Here is a 10,788-nt window from a genome sequence, read left to right on the forward strand (position 1 = left end):
ATAATCGAACCGAATAAATAAATTTGAAAACAAAAGAAGTTGTTGCAAAAAGTGAAAGATTTCACTAAAGACCTTTAAACGGGTCAAAGTAACGGATTCATAAAGAATTCGATTGTGCGATTGACTTAACTTATGCGACTGGGTCATGTTTCAGCCATAATTCATGGAAAATCAGTTACATAACTAATTCAATCAACATCCCATGATTCACGCAACCTTAATCATCTAGCTGTTTCATCACATCTCATTATTGGACAAGGCAATGTAACACCCCGAAAATGGGATTAGTAATCAAACTCCGTTAATACTGAAAGACGGGTGAAATACCGTTAGTGGTAAAATTTAACCCGAAAATATTAGGATTTAAAGGAATAATCCTAATATTAAATACAACGTGAATAAAAGCTTTTAAGGGAGTAAGTTTATAAGAAGTCCGAGTTAACGGGACTTAAAATAAAACAGGTTATAACTCCCATAACCCACTAAATAACTAGGAATATCAACCTAGTTAGTCTAGTGTTTTAAAATAAAGAGGGAACTTGATGTAGTAACCTTTATAAACATGGGTAAAGTAGAGGGACTAAAATGGTTAAGATGAGAAAATGAGTTTTATTAATTAAAACTAAAAACACCAAAACACACACCTTTGTGTGTGTTCTGGTCGTACAAAACACAGGAGCCAAGAAGGGCTCTCAAGCTCAAACCCTAACAAGCATAAAATCAACAAATTGAAGGGGTAAATCCAACCTAAATCGAAATCCAAGCACGAATTCATGATCACCTCGATGAAGGGATCATAAGGTATGCCAAATTTCATTATTTAGTTCCATCTTGAATTCTTGGTGAACATATGAAATCGAAAATTTGGCTTGCATGATTAAAGTTTGGATGAGTTTAGGATGAAATCATGTCCAGGAGTAAACCCTAGTCAATAACTAGTTGAATTAGTGTTGAAATTATAAAGTTCATGATCATCCATTATGGGTGTTTAAATGGGTTTTGTAGAAACATGATGAACACTAGAACCATGATTGTCAAACTAGTGTTATTTAAACTTTATGAAGTTAATCTTGACATTTAACCATGAATTTGATGATCTTCTAGTAAAAGATGTTGAAATTGGCAAGATAGGTAGCCATAAGTTTGATTGTTAAATTCTATAAAAGAATGCCCATTAGGTGTTTGTTAAAATGCCTAAATGAGAAGTAAAGTGGTGAAATTCAAGTGAAACGCGTAATTGGCAAACTTGACTAATCACATGAGATATGGGATAAAACGGGTTCTAATCATAATGTTGATTTGCCTTAATCGTGCATATTATATGATTAAAGGTAGTTGACTTTAGAAAGTCGAACTAACCTATGATGAAGTCGAATAGAAGTTTCGACATAAAGTCCGTAAGATGAACTAGTCATAATAATGATGACTAATCTAACCATCTTACGAATTATGATGCTAGTTTGACTCTTGACAAGCTAGATGGAGGCTTGGGGAAAGAAGCGGGTCAAACGGATCGTATACGCGGAAAAGAGCATAATCCGGATACTAGGTAAGTTAAAGCTTACACCTTTTATTAACAACTATTGGTTTTATAGATTATGAATAATCGAAAGTCATATTTGACTTATGATGTTTTGACCCGTCATGTGCGGTTCGGAACAAAATACATTAATGATAAACCATGTTGAATGATTAAAAAGAGCTAATAAGATCATTTAGTCATGCAATGACTAATAAATAACGAGTTCTAAATGATTACCTTGTAAGGTAAATCAATACAATTAATAAGGGTTAAACGGTAAGGTGGTCACTAGTTGACGATAACTGTTAGTTTTGAAGGACACTTTATGGCGTAAGATATAAAGGGGTCAAAATGATCAAGAAATAGATTTATAAGGAAAATTGACCGTACGGTGTAAACCGGTACAAGTCATGTAGACGAGATGATGATAAATCCATCTCGCAAAAGTAAACGATCATTTAGACCAAACGGGTCAAAAGGTGAAAATATCACCCTTTGACAATATCGACTAATGGTTTGTCGAGTTGTATGATTACAGGAATAAATATCGATTGAATGTTGACATCGCTATTACTTAGCGGCTACTAAGGCAAGGTATCGAAACGGGTCAATATATTGATCCGAGCCAGGTTTGTATAATGATTCAACTCGTCATGTAGAACTTGAGGTTCTATAAGTGTTAGACAAGGATAAAATATAGATATTCGGTTATCATTAAGGTAAACCGAATAAATTGGGTCATGATTATGGTATTATAGAAATATAATGGTTTCTAAACAAGATTATAGTTTTAAAAGTGAGATTTTGGTCGAACATGGCTTTAAAGGTCCTTCGTCGTAATAGGAGGGGTAAAAGTGACCAAAATGCTCTTATAAGTGAAATTAAGCAAACGATCCCTAAAGGTTGCTTAGAAATGAGTTTTGTAACCAAATAGATACTTGTATTAAGTATAAAAAGTGAAATATGTGAATCTTTGGGTCAAATGACTCTATATGAGTCTTTGCCATAAAATGATAATCCAAAGGGTAAAACTCGGAATAAATAGATCTCCACATTAAATCCTCCACACATATAGTTGTGGTGGAAGATAAATTGATAAATAATATGGAAGTACAATGCTAGAAGTGAATGGGTATGAATTATGCGGTAAAAGTGCTTAAATACCCTTAACGGGTCAAAATAAGCTTCTAAGTCAAAACGGGTTAAAGAAGGTATACAAACCCGTGTTTTGAGCCTAATATAATAGGAGATATTGAAATTATGAAGTTCATGGGTTTAAAGATCAAATAGGCATGTTTGTTTGATAAAATCACGAACGGGTCAAAATTTGGTAAAAAGGGTAATAAGCCAAAGATTTAAAAGTCTTAAATTTTTGTTAATCCGGATGTCGGATTTTAACTCCATATGATGGAGAATTAAATTACGGACGCGTAGGAAAAAGAATCGTGTAAAACGGATTAAAAACGAGAGAGTTATGTCCGTTTCGGTCAGAACTAATGAAAAATAGACGTGCAGAGTTGACACGGGCGGGTGACTTTTTGACACGGCCGGGTGGCTGGGCTGTGAAAAATATATGTTAACTGACACGGCCGGGTGGCTTTTTGACACGGCCGGGTGAAGGGGCTGAAAACAAAACAAAAATAATTTCTTGTTTTGTTACGTTAAGCACGGAACTTGTTTATACTCGATTATTAAAGTGTCAAAACTAATTATTTACATGGTTTTGACCGTAGGTGAAGATGGACCTAATCCGGATGAAGATCAAGCGGCGAGCAAGAACCGAACACACGTTAAATGAAGCTTCCGCGTCAAATCCTGATTTGTATTGATATAAGTGAATTATGTAAACACTTATAAATTGTTTTTGAAATGTTGTAATCATTTGGGAATGTTGGTATAACAAGTTTTTTTAAAGACACATTTTAGCATAAAAATTTATATCTTTTATTAAAATATTAATAAAACCAGACGGGCGTTACAGGCAATCACATAACAGTTTCAATAATGAACCATTAACAACATCTAACATTTTAATCATCCCTTAATTGGATCAAACAAAACAATCAGATGTTAATTTCTTTAGCAATACCCGTAAACACTAACAAGACTTCCAGTTTTCCTATCACGTTAATTAGCATTATAAGCATCTTCTAATAAGCTCTAACTGATTAATCATCACAAGAGATTTATTAACGTCTATATCAGAATCATCTATCCGTGATCATGCAACCCTCTCGAGAACATCATAGCACACAACATCATCGATTGTCATAAAATAATACCGGTTATACATCATCATTCCAAGTTCAATCAGATTTCAATTCAGTTTACAACTAAAACCCTAAATCATTCTATCATGTGATTCATACCAACACAAATGAACAAGTTTACCCTTAATCAAGAATCAACAAGGAATGCAAATACAAGCAGTGGTAACCATACTAACCTGGGATCGTAGGATCAATGAGTGTGCAAGAACCAAAAGGAGTATGGCTTCGAGGAGGGGCTGCCTAGATAATGGAACGATGGAACGGAAAAGGGGAAACCGCCGCTAATTTGCATGAGGGGCTAGGGTTTGTATGTTTTGTGTTTTGAGTGTTTTGAAAACCAACCCTTCCCACTAGGTAGATGAGTGCGTACAATTGAGCCTAGCTACTAGGCTTTTGCTAAACCATTGGATCAAGAGGGGTGTTTGGGCCGAGAATAGGCCCACCACCACAGAGATGTGCGGCCAAGCTTAACACATTAAAACATACATATAACATCCACATACTACACCAACTTGTAACTACTCACTTGTTATCAAACATTGTAATTGTACAGATAGTAAACACACGAGTTACACTAAACACAACGTGTAACCAGGAATCAGTACGTAGAGAAGACTGTTAAATTTACGAGTTGTCACATAGGCTAAATGTGATGGATATACATTTAAATAACATTTATTAGGAATGTTTGGAAAATAATAGCCTATACGGTTTATGGATACCGTGGCTGATCTATGTCTGGTCATCAGGATGATGACTAACAATTGCTTAACATGGTGATTAGTACCAAGTTCCGAGTGTGGCAAACTCGAATGAGGTGTACAACCATCGCAGTATTATTAAGGCGACAAAAGCTAATATGCTACAAACATAAACCTCAATATCAATGGAGTTAAACTCCAAGCTGTAATTGACATGGCAGTTTGAAAGACCATGGAAAGGGTCATGAAACAATTCAAAGAGCCGAATGCTTCTCGCTCTGAATTTCATTCAAAACCTCAATCAATTGCTCGTGAAAAGAGTTTTGTTCGCACTTCGAATGTAAAGGATGAACAAGGGAGGAGGATAACTCCCAGAAAATTGAAGAAAAGAGCAAATTACGGGTTTAATAAGAACTATCATAGGTTCAGTAAAAAGCATGTATGTAAGAATTGCTATAAAAGACACTGGGGACAGTGTCAAATAGATCAAAGACCAAAGCAGTGTGCATCTGCAAAGAAACTGGACATCAGTCCCATGAATGTAGGGACATAAGGAATGCAGTCTGTTACGGTTGTGATGAGTAAGGCCACATCAGAATTTGATTCCATAAAGCTGCCAAAGAAAGTGCAGCTAAGTCTGGAAAGGCTAAGAAAGGAAATGCCTGAACTCACCTGGTGAATGACAAAAGGCAGTACATGATGTCATCCAGTACTTTTCTTATCATTTGGACAATGATAATTTCTGCCAAGTATCCTGTTTTAAATACAAGCAATAAATAAGTCTTTCATAGACCAAAAGCTTGGCAAACTTATGATGGTATTCATAAGGACTCTAGATTCTTAATCAGGAAGAATTTACCAAAGAAGCCTGAGAAACCGATTCTTCTATTATCGGCGATAATATTTCTGTATAATCTAAGAGTACTCTTTCCTTGAATAGAGTACGACAATATATGTTATTTTAATTATTTTTCTTATTTTCTCATCGATTTTATCAACTGCGAGTGCCAACTATGACTGACAAAAGCGCCATATGAGGATTGTGTATCCCAGTACGTCCCATAAATTGTGTCCATTCCTGATCAGTATGGAAGTTTAATGCATGGGGCCACTAAGATATATCAATGGTCATATTGTACTAAAGTCAGCTAGTGGCGTTCAAAGAAGATATCCATAATAAAAATGCCTAAGTAGGCGTCTCTACTTAAGGCATCCGTGCACTCGTAAAGAAGATTTGTCATTGTGTGACACAATCGATGGTAGATGGACCAAGGTCGAAGATTGAAACTACCCCTATCATAATAAGAAAACTTGACTTTCCTCTCTGTAAGAAATACCCTGTTCTACCTCCTGAGAGGCAAAATGGAATTTGGATTGACATCCTGTTAGGAGTTGTATCTGTTACAGCAACCCTATATTGGTAAGCATTAACGGAAATGGAAGGACTGAGAATTAACCAGATGAGTTTTTGGAGAAAGGCTTGTATAGCTTAGCTCATCATCTTAAGAGCTCTAATTATGGTTGATAAAAGAAAGCGTAGGGCAATACGCTTGTGCATTGGTTATTGCAACCCAACTAAGGAACAATTGAGAATCGTTATTAGCTGCCCAGGATCGTCGACTTGTTCGGCTAACCATGAGGATAGTTGATTCCTTAAGACTGATTCGGGTAGTAGTTGGAATAACTATCTCACCCTGAATAAATTCTTATAACCAAAAGTGTGATATAAGCATAAAGACTGCTCCATTGGAGACCTTGTTTGAAGGAAATAGTCAACGCCCCTTTGTTCGGTAGGAGATTGGGAAAGCCCAATTCTCAGGATCTAAAATTTATATTAAAGACGATGGATAGGATATTATGAATCCGTAATCGTCTGAAAATTGCCAATAATCGGCAGAAGAGCAATGCAAACAAGAGGCGCAATTCTCTTAAAGTTCCAAATGGGGAACAAGGCTCTATCGAAACTATCAAATATGAAAGAGTACAATACGTTTCGGTATATAGAGCAAGTTAAGCCTTGGATATATAAATCATTCGAGACATCGAATGTGACAGCAGTATGGCTCATAAGCTAAACATGCCTAAGGAGCTCGGTGAAATTCACAATGTGTTTCACATTTTTAACTGAAAGAAATACCTAGCTGATGAATCGCTAGAAATGTCTCATGAAGACGTATAGAATGATGAAAGCCTGAGGTTTATGGAAAGACCTATATCGATCAAGGATCGACAGGTTAAGAAACTCCAGAAAGGAGCAAGCGCCTATTGGATAGGTCAACTGGAATACCTGTAAAAGTCCTTAAATGACTATGGAAGTTAAGTTCAGTTTACGACAGAAAGTACTTCCATCTTTTTGAGTAAATCTCGGGCTCAAGATTCTTTTAAGGAGGTGAGGATGTAACACCTCGTAAAATCGTGTCCAATAATGTGTTGACACGTGTAATGAATCCTAACAAAGTCAAACGTTGACTATGAGGGACTATTTTCGTCAAAATCGAAAACTATGAATATAGAAGGACTGAAAGTGTCAACATGCCTAAACTAGGCCTCTGAGTGACCTTATATGGTGCCCGTATTCTCAGATGAGCCACTCGTTGGACGAGAGGAGCCGTTTGCCAAATTATTTGAAAGTTTGCGCAATAAGGGTTAAAAGTGTCAACATGTTAATTCTTACCTCTGAGTGACCTTTTAACAAACCGAGGGCTTCATTATGTTTCATAATATTCTCGAGAATTCTAAATATCAGCTATGTAAGGCTTTTATGCCAATAAGTGAAGTTATGCGCAAGTTTGAAAGTTAGAGGGGTTAAAAGCGTCAACATGTTAAATTATACCTCTGAATGACCTTTTAACGAACCCGAAGTATCATGGTGTATTATAATACTTTCAAGAATGCCTAACATGCGCTGGATAAGGCTTCGACGCTATTAAATGATGATATGCGCAAGTTTGTGCATTAGAAGGACCAAAAGCGTCAATTTTTGAATTTACGCCTCTCGGGGACCTTTTAAGCAAACCGGAGCATTGTAATAAATGGACATACACTTGGGGATGCCCATTATGGGCTATAGAAGGCTCGGATATCGTTAAACGGTATTTCGCGCCACTTTGCGCAATTAAGGGACTAATTGCGTCAAACTGCAAATGTAGGTCAAATCGTTTGATAACGGACCTTCCGGGATATGTCCATGAGTTAAAAATACCCTATTTACCCTTTATATAGCTTAGATATAGGCTTAGAGGAGTTTGGTGCACAAAAATAAACTTTTATGTCATGCAGGGACTAAAAGTGTCAAAAAGTGCACAAGTTTGCACTTTCGCGCATATCTCGCATTCTGAATATCCCCGGACACCCAAAAATTTATGTAAGCACTAAAATATTTTGTTTTAGTGTTTGGCTTGATAAAATTCCATTCGTCGCGTCGTTTGGATCATTTTTCGCGTCCGTCCGTGTTTCGTCGTAATTAGCCGAACAACGAGACCGTACGACCAAACAAACCGACACCCGGCATATTTTTGAGCATAGTTGAAGTTAAATATACTTTAACTTCCTTATGGAGCTTTGAAATGGAGTTAACGGATGTTAGAAGTGCCAAAAACTCAACGATACGTGTTCAGGGGCCAAATCTGCCAACTGCTGAAACTTCATGTCTGCAGACCTGGTCCTTACGGACCGTATACACTGGACCATACAGTCCGTATGGGAGTGCCAGATATGATTTTTGCTTGGTGAGCACTCTAATCACTTCTAAACCAATCCAAATCGTTTCCTTGGGCTCCAAACCAATTAGGACAGCTGTTATAACAAGTGTAATGATCCTAGAACTCCTCTTAGCACTTGTCTTGATCCTAATCATTTCCAAAATCTATAAATAGGATGAGAACCCAACACTTTCATTTGCTCATTTTCACTCATTCCTCCTCATCTCTCAATTCTGGAGCCTTAGGACCTGTGTGGAACTTATATTCTTGTAGAAAAGATAGCATGGACCAATTGTAAGTGCCCTATCCCACTCCTTAGTTCAGAATTATGTTCTATCAACCGAAAAGTCAAATATCTCAAATAAACTTTGACTTTCGGTTTATACTCTCATGGTCCAGCCACTGATCGAATTGAAAGTGGGTATAAGACCATAGTTAGGTAGGTGATTAACCCCTGAAAGGGCACCTCCTAATTCCTTCGTTTGCTTAGTTAATTGTCGGGTCAAACCGTTTAGGTAAAAAGTCAAACTTGGCAGATTTGTGGGTTTTAATTAAAACCATAGATGCAAATGTTATAAATGATATTTTGGCACTTTAATAGCTTGGTAATTACTTTTAGAACATGTCTAAGCTGGTCCAACTCGACAATTCTAAGTTTAGGGTCGGTTCGCAACCGAAAGTCGCAAAAGCTTGACTTTGCTTTGACTTTTCAGTTCTGACCCGATTAAGCTTGATTCTCCCATGTTTTAAGCTTCCATTAGGACCATATTATTCAATAGTATAACCCCCCTGGAGTTATATTGCTTGGTTCCTTGTGGTTTGAATTATACGCTAGTTTCCGCCATTATGCTTATAAACGCCCATTTTACCCTTTTGACATAAGAATGAGATTTTTAGAAATGTGAGAGGACAAAAACCTTTGTTACTGATATTTAAGCTTGTCCCGAAAATTTGACGTTAATTCTTGGTCCCAAATAGGAGTTATGCCCGATATCGTAATTAGAGGCTTTTAACTAAGTAAATTGCGATATCTTGCATAAAGCATGTTTAAACTTGGATTTTGACCCGAAACTCATTACCGACTGTTAAGATATTATTTTTAGGGATTGTTGGAGTTATTGATCAGATTATAAACTGATCATATCATAGAGTTCTTGTATTAATTCGATAAATGACGATAATACCCTTTTCACGCATAAAATGAGATTTACAAATGATTTGAATGCCAAACCTTTTCCTACTGATTTTATACATTAAATAAATTATTTTGAGCATTCAAAACTGATCAAAATCTCAGATTTCCGTAAAACCCCTTAATTATCGTCAATTAGCGATTTTTACGCTATTTAGGTGCATAGTATGGTTTTAAACCATAATTAACACCTACGACTTGTTACCTACTGAATTCTTAAACAAATTTTAATATTATTACAGTAGGTATAAGTCGAGAACTCAGACTTCCAAAAATGCCCGTAAAAGCATATGTAAAATGACCAAAATGCCCTTTCGGGACATAGTTTGGCCATAAATGGTAAACCTCACATATGTATGATATCTTACTGATGTAATGAGATAAAATAAATAGTTTTACTGATTAGAAAGGACCAGAACTTCAGTTTGTTATAAAATCTCTTTTATAAATATTAAAATGACCAAAATGCCCTTACGGGACTTAAAATGGTTTTAAATACTTATTGGGCATATATGTTGACATCCTACTGATGTATTGACATATTCTAAGCATAAGAGCATATGGAACTCGTATATGATTCTTTTGGTTACCCGTTACGCATTTTACGCGTTTGGATCGGTTTATGTAACTAGTTTACGTATGTTTGCCGAAATGGGTTTAACCTTATCATTTTTATCTCAAAATCCGGAATGTGTTTAGTTTACCCATATTATACAAGTATCCAAACTTGTTGGGTCTGAATAACGTTCTATTCTGGTCATCGCTTAATCTAGCGTGTCGTACCGCTTTAGATACTTCAAGCTAGCCGGTCTAAGTCTATGACTTAAATAAAGACCATTAGCATTCTGAATTTGGTTATATATTACCATCACTCCAGACTAGAGCCAACCGGTAAAAGCTACCTGCATTTAGATAGATTGGATACGACTGAGTTATATTGCTGTGAATCAAGTATTAGCTCAGGTAAATACTTTTAACTTATTTTCCCTTATACGGGCTTGGGATACGGTAGATTAATACCGCTTGGTCGGGTGTGGATCAATCAAATGCCGGATTGTGGCTAGTAAATCCACAAAACCTGTTTTGATACTGTTCTGTTGATGACTTAAACATTGGGGGTTAACGACCGTGTCCTGGATATATCCTTGGCTCATTCATTTGTAAATGGCCACAATAAATGCGCAGGGTGTAGGCATACACCGAAAAGATGCCAATAATAATTTATTACCCACAAGTTGGGGATAACCCCTTTATGGGTTTTAAGAGTGGTGTGTCGTTTAATCATGTCTCAGTCTCTGTGCTGGGCCCCAGATGTACGGTAAACATGTAATTCAGTATACAAGATTTTTATTAAGAATTGTCCCAAGTTATAAAAGGTTTTGTGCCTTGTGCACTTAAATCA

General features: G+C 36.4%; 1 long non-coding RNA gene across 1 annotated transcript; it reads left to right on the forward strand.

Moving 5' to 3' along the window:
* The first annotated feature begins 621 nt into the window (after window positions 1–621).
* On the forward strand, window positions 622–3,427 carry LOC110899420. The gene is made up of 3 exons (XR_004877786.1): window positions 622–801; window positions 1,460–1,549; window positions 2,061–3,427. It is a non-coding gene; the product is annotated as an uncharacterized LOC110899420 (long non-coding RNA).
* Window positions 3,428–10,788: the final 7,361 nt, after the last annotated feature.

This window comes from Helianthus annuus, chromosome 13 (genome assembly GCF_002127325.2).
Source record: "Helianthus annuus cultivar XRQ/B chromosome 13, HanXRQr2.0-SUNRISE, whole genome shotgun sequence".
NCBI lineage: Eukaryota > Viridiplantae > Streptophyta > Magnoliopsida > Asterales > Asteraceae > Helianthus > Helianthus annuus.